Here is a 16,616-nt window from a genome sequence, read left to right as displayed (position 1 = left end):
CTATAAGTAATTGTTGTTGGGCTTGCAGTCCAGTCAGAAGTCATAGGAGATGACCTGGAATTTTTGTCATGCACTTGTTGTAAAAGTCTACTCATCTTCACTGTTCTTGTGTCTGGTTGCATATAAGTCAGGATGTGCAGGAGTATCCCACGTGTAGAAAACCCATTTACGGAAGATGATACAGATGAACACTCAGTCAAAGGTAATTGGGGATGGTGGTGAAGAATATTATAGAGGCCATCATTTCTGGGCTCAGGACATGAATACATCTGTACATATATGCCCGAAGCATTTCAATCTCTTATCATTTTCAGTTTATGATCTGACTACTGCTGTTTTTGTCTTGAGTTCCCTTGGTTAGAGGTTCTGTCACTTACAATTCACTTTATAAATATGAATAACATCAATGCACATGTGTTTCCATTGAAATCATTTTTAGAAGCAACCATTAATCTACTTTATAGAAACGATTTATAGTAAGGTGAATGCTGTTGGGACATTTATACCATTTAAAGCTTATTACCGCATTTTAAAACTATTTATATTTCATATAAAAAGGAAAGAATGGTTTTCTCTGGAAAAAGTCTGATTCAGGCATCCATTACACCCATCTATTATTTTATTAAGATGTGCATTGTGAGCTAGAGTAATAGTACAGTAAGTGGGGCACTTGCCTTGCATACTGAAGACCCAGATTTAATTCTGTCACAATTTATGTGTCATATGGTTATCTGAAACTGTGAAAAGTGATAACTAAGCACAGATCAAGGGATAAGCCTTGAGCACTTGTTGGTGTGAACTATCTTTTTTCACAGGTGAGAAGGATATTTCTTCATGCCTAGTGGTATTTAAAGCTCAGTCCTGACTCTGTGCTCTGGTGTCATTCCTGGAATGATCAGGGGACCAAAAAAAGAGGCACATCTTGGGCAATCAATAAATACTTGAGTTAATGAATAATTCAAGTGTTAATATTTTTAAAGCATAAAATTGTGCTTATAAATTATTCAAGGAACTTTGAAATTAAGATTTCCTGTCTCAATTTACCTTTCTATAAAGATTTTACATGATTTTTCACATAAAAATTATGAGCACATCACTGGTCTAATAATCACATAGCACAGATGAATAATATGTTTGTCTCCTTGAAGTTTCTTTTAGTTTTCCTAAAAGAAACAGCTAATTGGATCGAACACTTCTGTTTGTATGTGCAAACCCACTGGACTCATATGACATACTGCCTTGTTTTAATATGCCTGCTACTTCCTCTGTTGGACTCATAAAACTGTGTAAGTTTTTTTTTAAGTAAGTAAATAAATAAATAAATGTTGGGCTAGGTAGAGTAAATTAGTACTATCTACCTGAAGGGTGGGAAACTGACACTCTTAAAACAGTGAGAATAAATGAACAACTAATATTTATCTAAGTGTTTGCAATTGTCCATCCTATTTAGAACACCTGCCTTGGTGTTAACCAGTATTTAAGTACTGTGTGAGTGGTTGCCAGACCCTACTTACTGCCAGGAATTATTTTAGATTCCAAAGTCTGTGTTTGCATTATCAGCCCTCCTATTTGGCTCCCTCCTGAGCCTCCCATAATCCATGCCCGCCCACCTACCCAGTGAGCCTGCATAATGAGGGAGCAAAACCCCATGCTAAGTCCATTTATTTCCTAAAGGATGCCCCCGCCCCCCGCCCCATCCACCTGCTCTACTAGAGGTTAAACAATTGGGTCCAGGTGCATAGTGACCCATAGAAACAGGGACTAAAGCCAGGGCCACCTGCCTGGTTGGGTAACAGAGGGAAAGACTTTTCTAGAAGACTACACATTGCCAATACAGAGAAAATTGATGTCTCTAATGGGAAAGTCACTTTACAAAGGAAATAAAATACTATTATTTCATATATATAATTTGTTTTTTTTAAAAAACTATTTTACTAGGATAAAACATATTTTAAAAGCATTTATATTTCAAAAGATTTAAAAAGATTTTTAGTGTGTTATCAAGAGGAAAATAAGAATTATATGGGTCTGTCCATATTCTTGAGTAAGTGTATGGTAAATTAAGGTTTTAATAAACAGCATCAAACTTTGTGTGACTAAAGTTAATATGTTGTCTGCTTTCTGAGCTTAATACACTGTAATGCAGTATTTCCTTGCACTACTTGTATTGTTTTAACAATTGTGCGAGTACTACCCTTTTCATTTGAATGTATTATGAGAATGATTATATATTATGCCTGAGCCTTCATTTTTTAAAAAGCAAAAATACATTTAATGATTTATCAACTAATAACACTGATTAGGATACTTTTCTTTGTAATGGGATAATATGGCTTGCATTAGTATTGGAATAATTAATTATTGCAACGCTGCTTCACCAATCCCTCTACAAGTCTGTCAAGATCCCTTCACGTATCATGGTCCCTTTCAACCATCCCCTTATCCTTAGTTCCAAGTTCTAATGGTTATGTCTCAGAGCTTGTTTACACTGGAGATTGTCATTTCTTTCTTTATAATCTGTATATTGGCTAGATCACCAAATACTTGTCTTTTACTTTCTGATTCACTTTACTTAGCAAGACTACCTTCAATTCCACCAAATTCCAATAAACTGTAAAATAGCATCTTTCCTGAAATCTATATGCTATATAGTGTATCTATATCACAGTTTCTTTGTTAAGTTATATGTTATTAGACATTTTAGTTGTTTCCAGGTTTTGACATTGTAAGTGATGCTGCAACTAATATTTGTATGCATTCATCTTTTCAAAATAATGTTTATGTACCTTCAGATGTAGATTTTCTGTGCTTCTTATTTTTATCACCTTTTTTCAAGTTGCTTAATGAGTTCTCAGATTAGAAATGCTGCAGCATTACATAATGTTTTATCTTTTTTTAAAAATTAAGTAAACAATAATTTCTTTCAGAGGTGTTTGTTATTTACCTTGGTTTGTATCAATCATTTCCATCATGTTTTGTCAAACTATTGTGTTTAAGATACCATATTATTTAATTCAGAGAAGACAAGAATGACATCAATATTTTCATGAGACAAATAGGCTAGGTTTAGTGATCTAAGAAATTTACACCCAATTATAAAACACTATTCTGTATAGCAAATACTGAAAAAGAAAGTTAGCTTTCCCATCAAATAAGTTTCTATAAGAATAAAAGCTTGTTGGAGCAAGTAACATCAAATTAACTTATTATATGCAAAATCCAAATCTGAACAAAGTAAACCAATCTTCATAAAGACAGAAATCTCTGTTTACTTTACTAAAATTATCCGAGCATCCACAATAGTTCCTGGTAAACAGCATGCTTGGTAATCTTTTCAGAATTAGTGAAAGCTTGTAATCTATGAAAATACATGGCCAAAACAGAATGAAAAATTCATTCCTACCTATAGTAGATTCCTACATATGCAAGATTCCAGAAACTTTAATATGATGGCCGTAGTTGCATTCAGAATTATAGAAGTTTAATATGCTAGTAATTCATTCTTTTATATGCATTAGAATACAAATTGATATTCAGATACACCCCAAATGCCTGATCTTTATTTTTATCTTTCTCACTTTCATCTTCTTCACCTGTCGTTCATGTTTATAGGAGTCACAACGCGTGTTTCAACTTAAGTGTCAGTTTGCTTAATTCAGTATTTTGCTTCCTTCTATAGATTTTTCTTGATTACAATTTTCTCACTTCCTTTATAGACCTTATCATCATACTTCCTTCTTTTCTTCCCACAAAACAATATTAAGTTCCATTAGCCAGTTTATTCTTACAAAATTAAAGTTAAATTTAAAAGATAAAGCGTATTTATCTTTTAAAATATAATCACAAACAAAATTAATTTTAAGTGATTAATCTGATAAAAATAATTTCTTCAATTTATTTATCAAGTAATAATTTTTTTTTTGATTTTTGGGTTACACCTGTCGATGCACAGGGGTTACTCCTGACTCTTCACTCAGGGATTACTCCTGGCGGTGCTCAGGGAACCATACGGGATTCTGTGAATCGAACCCAGGTCAGCCGCATGAAAGGCAAATACCCTACCCACTGTGCTATCACTCCAACCCTCAACTAATAATTCTTAATGTATAATCTGTGAAAGAAATTTTTGAAAAAATTCATATTTTACAATCAATTTACATTTAGTTGAAAATTCAAGCACAATCTTATTATCAATGTGATTTAAGACAAAGTCATGATAGCTGAATACAAACATAAATGAAATCTTCTAGAAGGAGACAGAGTCCAAGATATCTTCAAATAGCAGAAGGAATCACTCTAGACTCAACTGAGCACTATATAACTATAAATGACATGAAGGTACATATTTGATGCTTTTAATATCATAAATGTATTTTGATTTTGTTAATTTAAAAATATAAGTGTACCACTTTCAAGCTGAATAGAAATACAAAGAACAAATCCTGAAATTTTCTTTTTTTTTTTAAAATGCTATGTTCTTTTCCTCTAAAAAATGATATCTAAGTTGTGTTCTTTGAAAAATATTAGTATGACCCACATACAAATAAAGTGTTCTAGACATACATTTTAACTCAATGAATTATTATAGTGAATTTGTGTTACCACTTTCTAGCTGAATATACTGGATAATTTCAGTCACTAAATGGACTAATCTCATCTCTTCTGCCAAAGACAATTATTTTAAGAAGATATTCTAGGGGGCTGGATGATGCTACATTGTGTAAGACATTTGCCTCACAAGCGAATAACCTCAGGCTCAACCCCCAGCACCACATATGGTCCCCTGAGTACCCCTGGGGTGATCCCTGAGCACAGAGTCAGAAGTAAGATCTGAGCAAGACTGGTGTGGCCAGGAAGAAAGAAATAGTATTCTATTTTTAATTTTTATATTAGAATGAGGGGCTGGAGTGATAGCACAGCGGGTAGGGCGTTTTGTCTTGCACACAACCGACATGGCTGACCCGAATTTGATTCCTCCGCCCCTCTCAGAGAGCCCGGCAATCTACCAAGAGAATCTTGCCCGCACTGCAAAGCCTGGCAAGCTACTCGTGACAGGCAAGCTACCCGTGACGTATTCAATATGCCAAACACAGTTACAAGTCCCACAATGTTACTGGGCCTACTCAAGCAAAATCGGTGAACAACGGGAGGACAGTGACAGTGACAGTAATATTAGAATGAGAATACTAAAATTTTACTATTTAAAATGTTATGATAGAATCATAACGTTTTATTTATTTGTCTACTTTCTTTGTACTCTTTTTTTTTAATTAGTGAATTACCGTGAGGTAGTTACAGACTTATAAACTTTTGTGTTTGCATTTCAGTCATACAATGATCGAGTACCCATCCCTCCGCCAGTGCCCATTTTCCACCACCAATGATCCCAGTATCACTCCCACCATCCCCCCAACCCTCCCTCCCCACCCTGCCTCTGTGGCAGGGAATTTCCTTTTGTTCTCTCTTTCCTTTTGGGTGTTGTATCTTTGTACTCTTATACTTGCGAAATTTATTTTTCAGGGTAGGTACTTTTCTTATTCTTTTATTTCCACCTCTTTATATTTTACAGATCAAAAACATGTCATAATTAATTTATTCAGTTCTACTTTTGATGTGTTTCTCATTTAACTCTTTCCAGTAATGTTGTTATGATTGTTTTTATATATTCATTCATGAACCCATGGCAAGAATTTTCTTATTTATTAAATCTTTCTCAAAATACTTAACTCCATTTATGTGTTTGCCATGGACTCATATACGATCTTTAAATTTCAGACTTTATACTATTTTTGTATTTGAGCTGGATCTAGCAAATGACCATTCTATGTTTGAATGAGGGAAGGCGATGAAAGGGAGAAATCTCTAAGAACATTTAAAAGTGAATTGTTAAATGAAGTTTGAGTATTTTTGAATAATAATTTACAATTATTAAATTACAATTTTAATTTGTTGTAACAATTAATAATATTATGAATTGACCTGTGAATCAGGTGAGGCTATTATTTTTATGATGATGTGGGTTCTTCTCATTGAAGTAGTATTGTATTCATTTTTATATTTTATGTTGATATCTTAATTATAATTATATAATGTTGATATCTTAATTATAATTATATAATTCAGTTAAAATTGTAAACTTTTGTTTGTTGATTTTCTTATAAAATCTCATTACATTTTTCTCAAATTTCATCCAGTGCTAATTTTTCTTAATTATCTTTAGGGTAAATTTACACTATAACCACACTCACACACACACGCACACACATACATACACACACGAACAACAACAGAGGATGTTGTTAGAAAACACTTTTGCATGTATGAATATACAAATATAGGCATTCGAATAAATAAAATTCAAAATATTATTCACTATTGCTAATTACTATGTATTATAACTTATGACTAATTACTGCTTGTGAACTAAATATTGTTCAGAAAGTTATAAAAGCAGAACTCATAGCATTATTTCACTACTTGTAATGGATTGAGAGATCAATGAAGAGTTATTAGGAATACTGGAAAAGAATCTGTGAAGAAAGCAACTGGGCTCCATACAACTTTAAGGATAAGGTTCACCTTACAAAATTAACCAATCCAAAATGACCTCAAGAGTAGGAAGACAAGAAGAAGGCATTTAATTTGTTAAAATTGTATTAAACACATAGGAAGTCTTCCAAGTACCTTAAATTCCATAGATGAAAACAATATAAAAGCATGGTTGTGGAGGTTTCCTATGGAAGGAACAAAGGGTTTATGTCAACCAATTATAAGCCAGACTGACCCTGCTACCTATTTTTCTTCCTTTACCAAAGAACAAGTTCAAAAGATGAACAAGGGGGTGTTGAATGGATGTTTCTTCATAGGCTGACTGGGTACATGGAAAAATGTCGATGCCAAAAAATAAGACAGGTTTCTACTCTTTATTGGATACCCAAATGAAAATTTAAAAAAAAGAGGAAGGGAGCCATACTGTGCTTTCTCTGTTTATGTAAGTGTTTTTCAACTTAGATTTTCGAAGAGGAAAGGAGGAGGAAGGAAGGAAAAATCATGTCTATCACTAGTGTGCACATGGAATCACTGGGGAAAAAATCCTCAAGTGACTCAATCTACCTGTAGTTTATTAAATATGTCTCTCTACCATTAGTAAAAAGGGACTGGAATTATAAAGACAATACATTATATTCGTTGAACTATGGCCTAAAATTATGGTATGTGCTCTGTTTGTCTCTCTTCAATACACATAACCTTCCTTAATGACAGGCACTGAGTGTTTTTATCTTTTCAAAGCAAGATAGTGCCCAACATATGTGAAAATGAACCATTGGTATAAAGAAATCTAACTAATATAACAACATACTCTAATAAAATTTTGTTTTGCTCTGAAGCATTCATACAAAGTTAAATAAAATAAACAACACTTACATTAGCTGAGAGATCTCTTTTAGTAAAATGTTAAAAGTCATTTCTAGGGCCCAAGAAGTAGCTCAACTGTTTAAGAGCGCCTGTCACTGCAGTTTATGCTAGAAAAGACCCCCAGAGCTCCATCAGTAGCCACCTCCAAACACAAAGTTGGGACTAACCTCTGAGCACTGAGCACCAACATTGCTGGGTGTGACCAAATCCCTACACCCCCCAAATGTCATTTATACCATGCTATACTTCAATACTCCTATGAGAGCATGCTTTCTTAATTATTTTAAATTCCTTAAGAAAGTTAAAGACAGAAATAGAATGGTACATTGATTAAATTGAATTGACACATGGATATGTTTCCAAGTGTTCCTGTTGTCATATATGGATATTTCATTAAAAATACACTTGAAAATAAGTTGAAGGCAATCATTTGAAAGTAAGTTTACAGTTAATCCATCAATATTCGAACCCGGGACTTTGCTTTCTCTGTGTATGTGTCCCAGGTGTCCTCTAGGAGCCTGGGACACCCACCATCTCTGAGCCCCTTTCTGTTCATTCCCAATGATGTGCCAGTGTCTTCCTCCCCAAGGTTGTATGCCACCCACACACGAGGTACCCATAGGGGGCGTGGCCTCTTCAGAAGTGGGCGTGGCTTCTGTAGGAGTGGGTGTGGCCTCATTTTAGGCTGGTGGATGCTCATGTGGCTGCAGGTAATCTATTCATACCCAGAAAAGTTTAGTAACATCTCAGTCTCCATACCTCCACACCAACATGAAGAAACAATGCAAATCCCCACCATGTGGGGTTGAAGATGAAAAAGAGTCCAGATGCCTCAGTAGGTGCTACTCACTTAAGCGACCTCTCTGAGAAAGAATTCAGATAGGAAGTAATGAAGGTGTTCAATGAACTCAAGGAAAAAGTGAGACAGATATCTAGCAAACTGAAGAAGGACATGAAAGAAACAATGGATCAGCCAATTGAGAAAATGCAGGAAGTAATGAGAGCGGAAATTGGAAAGCTATGCACAGAAATGACACGAATCAAATATTCTGTAGATGAAATACAAAACTCAGTCTGTGCCCTCAACATTAGAATGACCACAGCTGAGGACAGAATCAGTGAGCTGGAAGATTATCTGCACTAAGTCAACAACAAACAATGGCAAGAGAGCCCAAAATAGCTGTAGAGCCAATCAGAGTCCTAGGAGATGCTTCCAAGAGGAACAACATTAGATTCATTGGAGTACCAGAAGGTCAGGGAAACAATCCCATGAAAAAGCCATGGTTAAACAAATCATTGCTGAAAAATTCCCAGAGCTGGACAATGCAGCCATTCAGATTCAAGGAGTCCGAAGGTACCAGCTAGAAGAGACCATAACAAAAAAACTCCAAGACACATCATAGTTAGAATGATGAATGCCACTGATAGAGACACAATACTGGAAGCAGCAAGGTCAAATAAGAAAATCACATACAAAGGAACAGCCCTTATATTCACAGCAGACCTACTAGAGGAAACCCTACAAGCCCAAAGGCAATAGTGAAAAACTCACTGAAATGAATGCTTCACCAAGAATTCTCTATCCAGCTAAAGTCTCACTCAAACTCGAAGGAATGGTATACTACTTTGTGGATAAACAGCAGCTCAGAAACTTCGTAGACTCAAAACCAAAAATAAAAGAAGGGTGAAAGGGGTTACTATAAGACAAGACAAATCCTACAATCACAACAGACTCTTACAAAAAGATGACGCAAACCCCATAACAATAATATCTCTCAATGTCAACGGTCTAATTCACCAATTAAGAGACACAGAATGGCAAAATGGGTTCAGAGACAGAACCCAACATTCTGCTGCCTAAAAGAAACTCATTTCAACAGTCAGAGCAAACACTGACTCATAGTTAAAGGATGGAAAACAATCCTACAAGCAAACAGCTCCCTCAAAAAAGCTGGGGTGGCCATACTAGTATCCAACAACATAAAAATCAGGTTGAAAAAAATTAGAAGGGACAGCGAAGGCCATTTTTTTAATTATTATTATTAGTGAAACACCATGAGGTACAGTTGTAGATTTACAATTTTTTGTGCTTTGGTTTCAATTATACAATGATCAGATACCCATCCCTCCACCAGTGCCCATTTTCCACCACCATGGATAATATCCCTCCCACCCCCATCCCTCCCATCCCACCCTGCCTCTGTGGCAGGGCGATCCCTTGTGTTCTCTCTCTCCTTTTGGGTGTTGTGGTCTGAAAAAGAGGCTTTGAGTGGCAAACATGTTCAGTCAATAGTCTACTTTCAACATGCAACTTCCCTCCTGGGAGGATCCTCCAAACATCCTTTATTTGGTGCTCCCTTCTCTATCTGAGCTGCCATTTCCCCTAGAATGCCTGGCTGGCTTCTAAGCTATGGAGTAATCCTCCTGGTGCTGATTTCAGCAATTCTTGGGTATTAATCTCATATTTTGTTACTTTATATTCCCCAGATGAATGCAATCTTTCTATGTCTATCCCTCTCTTTCTGACTCATTTCGCTTAGCATGATACTTTCCATGTTGTACCACTTGTACATAAATTTCATGAATTCATCTTTTCTAACAGCTACGTAGTACTCCATTGTGTAGATGTACCAAAGTTTCTTTAACCAGTCATCTGTTCTTGGGCATTCGGGTTTCTTCCAGTTTCTGGCTATTGTAAAGAGTGCTGCAATGAACAAACAAGTGCAGATGTCACTTTGACTATACATTTTTGCCTCTCTGGGATATATTCCCAGGAGTGGTATTGCTGGGTCAAATGGGAGATCAATTTCTAATTTTTTGAGAATCGTCCATACTGTTTTCCAGAAGGGCTGAACCAGTCGACATTCCCACCAACAGTGAAGGAGTGTCCCTTTCTCGCCACATCCGCGCCAGCATCAGTTGCTTTTGTTCTTTTGAATGTGGGCCAGTCTCTGAGGTGTGAGATGGTATCTCATTGTGGTTTTGATCTGCATCTCCCTGATGATTAATGTGTAGAGCATTTTCTCATGTGCTTTTTTGCCATTCGGATTTCTTCTTTGAGAAAGTTTCTGTTCATTTCATTGCCCCATTTTTGGATGGGGTTGGATGTTTTCTTCTTGTGGAGTTTAACCAGTATTTTGTATATCCTGGATATCAACCCCTTGTCAGATGTGTATTTGGCGAATATCCTTTCCCATTCTGTAGACTGTCTTTGTATTTTGGTCACTGTTTCTTTGGAGGTGCAGAAGCCAAGTGGGACTATCTTTAACAAAGAAGCTTCTGCACCTCCAAAGAAACAGTGACCAAAATACAAAGACAGTCTACAGAATGGGAAAGGATATTCGCCAAATACACATCCGACATGGGGTTGATATCAAGGATATATTAGAAGTGACTATTAAGTATTATATAATTTATTTCATTAGAAAGAAAATATGAATTTAGTTTTTTGTTTATTTGTTTGATTGTTTGTGGGCAATACCTGATGGTGCTCAGAGATTACTCCTGGCTATACATTCAGGAAACCTAGTTTGGCCACATGCAAGGTGCTATACTATTTGCTGTACTGTATTATCCGCAGTGAGGTGTGAGATGGTATCTCATTGTGGTTTTGATCTGCATCTCCCTGATGATTAATGATGTAGAGCATTTTTTCATGTGCTTTTTTGCCATTTGGATTTCTTCTTTGAGAAAGTTTCTGTTCATTTCATTGCCCCATTTTTGGATGGGGTTGGATGTTTTCTTCTTGTGGAGTTCAACCAGTATTTTGTATATCCTTGATATCAACCCCTTGTTAGATGTGTATTCGGTGAATATCCTTTCCCATTCTGTAGACTGTCTTTGTATTTTGTCACTGTTTCTTTTGAGGTGCAGAAACTTCTTAGTTTAAGATAGTCCCATTTATCTATCTCTGTTTTCACTTGCTCGGCCAGTGGCGTGGCATCTTTGAGGATACCATTAGCTTCAATGTCATGGAGGGTTTTGCCAACTTTGTCGACCATTTTCTATTCATCAGAGGATATGTACAACAGGAAGAAATCACACTATTAAATGTATACACACCTAATGAGGGGCCAGCTAAACATTTAAAACAACTGCTAACAGATTTTTTTATTTTTATTTTAATTTTATTTTTATTAGTGAGACATCACGAGATACAGTTGTAGACTTACAAATTTTTGTGCTTGGGTTTTAATTATACAATGCTAACAGATTTTAAGAAGGACACTGCTAGCAACACAATAGTAGCTGGAGACTTCAAGATCACCTTATCCCCTCTGGATAGATCAACAAGAACAAAACTCAGCAAGGAAACATTGGCTCTGAAGGAAGAAATAGAAGAGAAGGGGCTTATAGATCATATAGGGCTCTACAACCCCAAAAGAAAGAATATGCATTCTTCTCCAGTGCACATGGAATATTTTCCAAAATAGACCATGTGCTAGGCCACAAAACATACCTCAATAGAATCAGGAAGATAAAAATAGTATCAACAATCTTTTCAGACCACAATGCACTGAAGATAGAAGTGAATCACACACAGAAACGGAGAACCAAATCAAACACGTGGAAATTAAACAACTCAATGCTGAACAACAAGTGCGTCAGGAAGGAAGTCAAGGACGAAATCAAAAGATACCTGAAAACAAATGAGAATGAAGACACAAGCTACCAGAACCTATGGGATGCAGCTAAAGCCGTGTTAAGGGGAAATTTATAGCTCTGCAAGCATTTATCAGGAATGAAGAAAGGGCCCCACATAAACAACTTGACTTCACAGCTCAAGATCTTAGAAAAGGATCAACAAAAGGAGCCCAAATCAGGCAGAAGGAAAGAGATCATAAAACGTAGAGCAGAAATCCATGACATGGAAACCAAAAAAAAAAAAAAAGCAATCTGAGCTCTTCCTCTTTATCCCCAACACAGTGCCAGTCTTCTTCCCTTCCCAGGTCAGTTAACACGCCAGTATTTGAACCTGGGACTTGGCTTTCGCCGTGCAAGTGCCCCTGGTGTCCTTTAGGACCCTGGAACAAAAGCACCCCTGAGCCTCTTCCTCTTCGTCCCCAATGCTATGTCGGTCTTGTTCCCCTCCCAGGTCAGTTAACCCACCAGTATTCAAACCCGGGACTTTGCTTTTGCCGTGCAAGTGTCCCACACGTCCTCTAGTACCCTGGGACAAAAGCAGCCCTGAGCCTCTTCCTCTTCGTCCCCAACGTCCCCAACACTGTGCCGGTCTTCTTCCTCTCCCAGGTAGTACCCCAGAACCCATGGATGCAGCTAAAGCCATGTTAAGGGGAAAATTTATAGCTCTTCAAGCATTTCTCAGGAAGGAAGAAAGGGCACACATAAACAACTTGAATCCACAGCTCAAGATCTCGGAAAAGGATCAATAAAAGGAGCCCAAATCAGGCAGAAGGAAAGATATCATGAAACTTAGAGCAGAAATCAATGACTAGAAACCAAAGAAACAATCCGAAGGATCAATGAAACCAAGAGCTGGTTCTTCAAGAAAATAAATAAGATAGATAAACCACTAGCAAGACTTACAAAGAATGAGAGAGAGACCCCTATTAAACCGAATCAGAAATGAGGAGGGGGATATCACAACAGAAATCAAAGTAATTCAAAAGATCATCAGGGACTACTTTGAAAGTCTGTATGCTATGAAACAAGCGAACCTAGAAGAAATAGATAAATTCCTGGATTCCTATAATTTCCCAAGGCTGAATCAAGATCTAGAGTACCTGGATAGACCTACTAACATCAAGGAATTGAAACTGTAATCAAAAGTCTTCCCAAAAACAAAAGCCCAGGTCCAGATGGATTAACTAGTGAATTTTTCCAAAAATTTAAAGAGAACCTATTGCCAGTTCGTCTCAAGCTTTTTCAGGAACTGAAGAAACAGACACTCTCCCAAACAGTTTCTATGAAGCCCATATCTCTCTAAAATCAAAAGGAAACAAAGACACCACAAGAAAAGAAAAGTACAGGCCAATATCCCTGATGAACACAGATGTGAAGATTCTCAACAAAATACTAGCAAATAGAATTCAACAACTCATCAAAAAGACCATACACTATGACCAAGTGTGATTCATCCCGGGGATGCAAGAATGTTTTAATATTCGGAAATCAATCAACATAATCCATCATATCAACAAAAGAGAAGATAGAAACCATATGATCATATCCATAGATGCAGAGAAAGCATTTGACATGATCTAGCACCCGTTTATGATGAAAATCTTCATCAAAATGGGTTTAGAAGGGACTTTCCTCAATATAGTTAAAGCCATCTACCACAAGCCTAGAGTAAGCATCATCCTCAATGGGGAAAAACTGAGAGTCTTCCCCCTAAGATCAGGGATGAGACAAGAATGCCCACTATCTCCACTGCTGTTCAATATAGTATTGGAAGTACTTGCAGTAGCGATTAGGCAAGAAAAAGATATTAAGGACATCCAGGTAGGAAAGGAAGAAATCAAGCTCTCACTATTTGCAGATGATATGATACTACATTTACATAACCCTAAAACCTCTACCAAGAAATTCCTAGAAACAATCGACTTGTATAGCAAAGTTTCAGGCTATAAAAACAATACCCAAAAGTCCATGGCTTTCGTCTATGCAAATAGTGAGAGAAAAGAAAGTGACATGAAAAAAACAATCTCGTTCACAATTGTGTGCCAGAAAATCAACTACCTAGGAATTAGCTTAACTAAGGAAGTAAAGGACCTGTACAAAGATAACTACAAAATGCTACTTCAGGAAATAAAAGAGACACAAGAAAATGGAAAGATATCCCCTGCTCATGGATTGGGAGAATTAACAATGTCAAAATGGCAACACTTCCCAATGCAGTGTACAAATTCAATGCGATCCCTATAAGGATACCCATGGCATTCTTCAAAGAAATGGAGCAAACACTCCTGAAATTCATATGAAACAATAAGCCCCCACAAATGCTAAAAAAAATTTTGGGAAAAAGAAAATGGGAGGAATCAGTCTCCCTAACGTCAAACTCTACTACAAAGCAGTAACAATTAAAACAGCATGATACTGGAACAAAGGCAGAGCTGCAGACCAATGGAACAGAGTTGAATATACTGAACACCCCTCCCCAAATATATGATCATCTAATCTTAGATAAGGGAGCAAGAAATGTGAAGTGGAGTAAGGAAAGCCTCTTTAACAAATTGTGCTGGCACAACTGAACAGCTACATGCAAAAAATTGGGCTCATATCTCTGCCTAACACCATGTACAAAAGTAAGATCAAAATGGATTAAAGACCTCAACATTAGACTGGAATCCATAAGGTACATTGAAGACAAGGTTGGCAAAACCCTCCACAACATTGAAGCGAACAGTATCTTCAAAGATGTCACGCCACTGACCGAGCAAGTGAAAACAGAGATAGATAGATGGATAGATGGAACTAGCTTAAACTAAGATAGATAGATAGATGGAACTAGCTTAAACTAGCTTAAACTAAGAAGCTTCTGCACCTCAAAAGAAACAGTGAACAAAATACAAAGACAGTCTACAGAATGGGAAAGGATATTTGCCCAATATTCATCCATCAAAGGGTTGATATCAAAGATATACAAAGTACTGCTTGAACTCCACAAGAAGAAAACATCCAACTCCATCAAAAAATGGGGCGACGAAATGAACAGAAACTTTCTCAAAGAAGAAATCCGAATGGCAAAAAGGCACATGAGAAAATGCTCTACATCATTAATCATCAGGGAGATGCAGATCAAAACCACAATGAGATATCACCTCACACACAGAGACTGGCCCACCTCCAAAAGAACAAAAGAAATCGGTGTTGGTGTGGATGTGGAGAGAAAGGGACCCTTCTTCACTGCTGGTGGGAATGCCAACTGGTTCAGCCCTTTTGGAAAACAGTATGGACGATTCTCCAAAAATTAGAAATTGAGCTCCCATTTGACCCAGCAATACCACTCCTGGGAATATATCCCAGAGAGGCAAAAAAGTCTATTCGAAGTGACATCTGCACTTGTTCATTGCAGCACTGTTTACTATAACCAGCATCTGGAAAAAACCTGAGTGCCTGAGAACAGATGACTTGTTAAAGAAACTTTGGTACATCTATACAGTGGAATACTGTGTATCTGTTAGAAAAGATGAAGTCATGAAATTTACATACAAGTGATACTACATGGAAAGTATCATGCTAAGTGAAATGAGTCAGAAAGAGAGGAACAAACATAGAAAGATTGCATTCATCTGAGTAATATAAAGTAACAAAATAGGAGACTAACATCCAAGAATAGCCTAGATAGGTACCAGGAGGTTTACTCCATGGCTTGGAGGCCAGCCACTCATGCTAGGGGAAAAGGCAGCTCAGATAGAGAAGGGAGCACCCAATAAATGGTGTTGTAAGGATCTTCCAAGGATGGGAGATCCATGCTGAAAGTAGACTACAGACCTAACATAATTGCCTCTTTTGCAAGCCACAGCACCCAAAAGGAGAGAGAGACCAAAAGGGAATGCCCTGCCACAGAAGCGGGTGGTATGGGGGGGGGGGGGGGTTGGGAGGATGGGAGGGATACTGGGATCCTTGGTGGTGGAAAATGGGCACTGGTGGTGGGATGGGTACTTGATCATTGTATAACTGAAACCCAAGCACAAAAAATTGTAAGTCTACAACTGGACCTCATGGTGTTTCACTAATAATTTTTTTAAAAAGTTACTTTAAAGTAAGGTTTAATCTCAGCAACATATATGGTCCCCCAAACACCAGCAGAAATGATTCCTGAGTATAGAACCAAGGGAAAATCCTGAGCATCTAATGTATGGCCCAATTCCCTTCCATTAAAAAAAAAAGTTCTTATATTTAAATGAGACTAGCATCATTAAAACTTAAGATAACTTTCCATTTTAGATATTATTTCTTATCATTTTTTGTGAAAATACCACCTCCAAACAATATTTGCATAACTCTGTTTTTTAGAGAGGTATTTACGTTAGAGAGGTACTTGCTCTCTAGGAAAATAATTCATTCTATCAGGAAAAAGGATTTTCAGAATGTCAGCACTATCTAACAAGAGAGATTTTACAAGGTTATTCATATACACTATAAAAGTGACCAGGAATTTTAAAAACATAAGCATATATTCTAAAAAATCAACTTTAAAAGTTTATCAAAATAACTGTTTTTTTAACATTATG

This window comes from Sorex fumeus, unplaced genomic scaffold, assembly GCF_029834395.1.
Source record: "Sorex fumeus unplaced genomic scaffold, SorFum_2.1 ptg000009l, whole genome shotgun sequence".
Lineage (NCBI taxonomy): Eukaryota > Metazoa > Chordata > Mammalia > Eulipotyphla > Soricidae > Sorex > Sorex fumeus.
Note: the sequence above shows the minus strand (reverse complement) of the source record.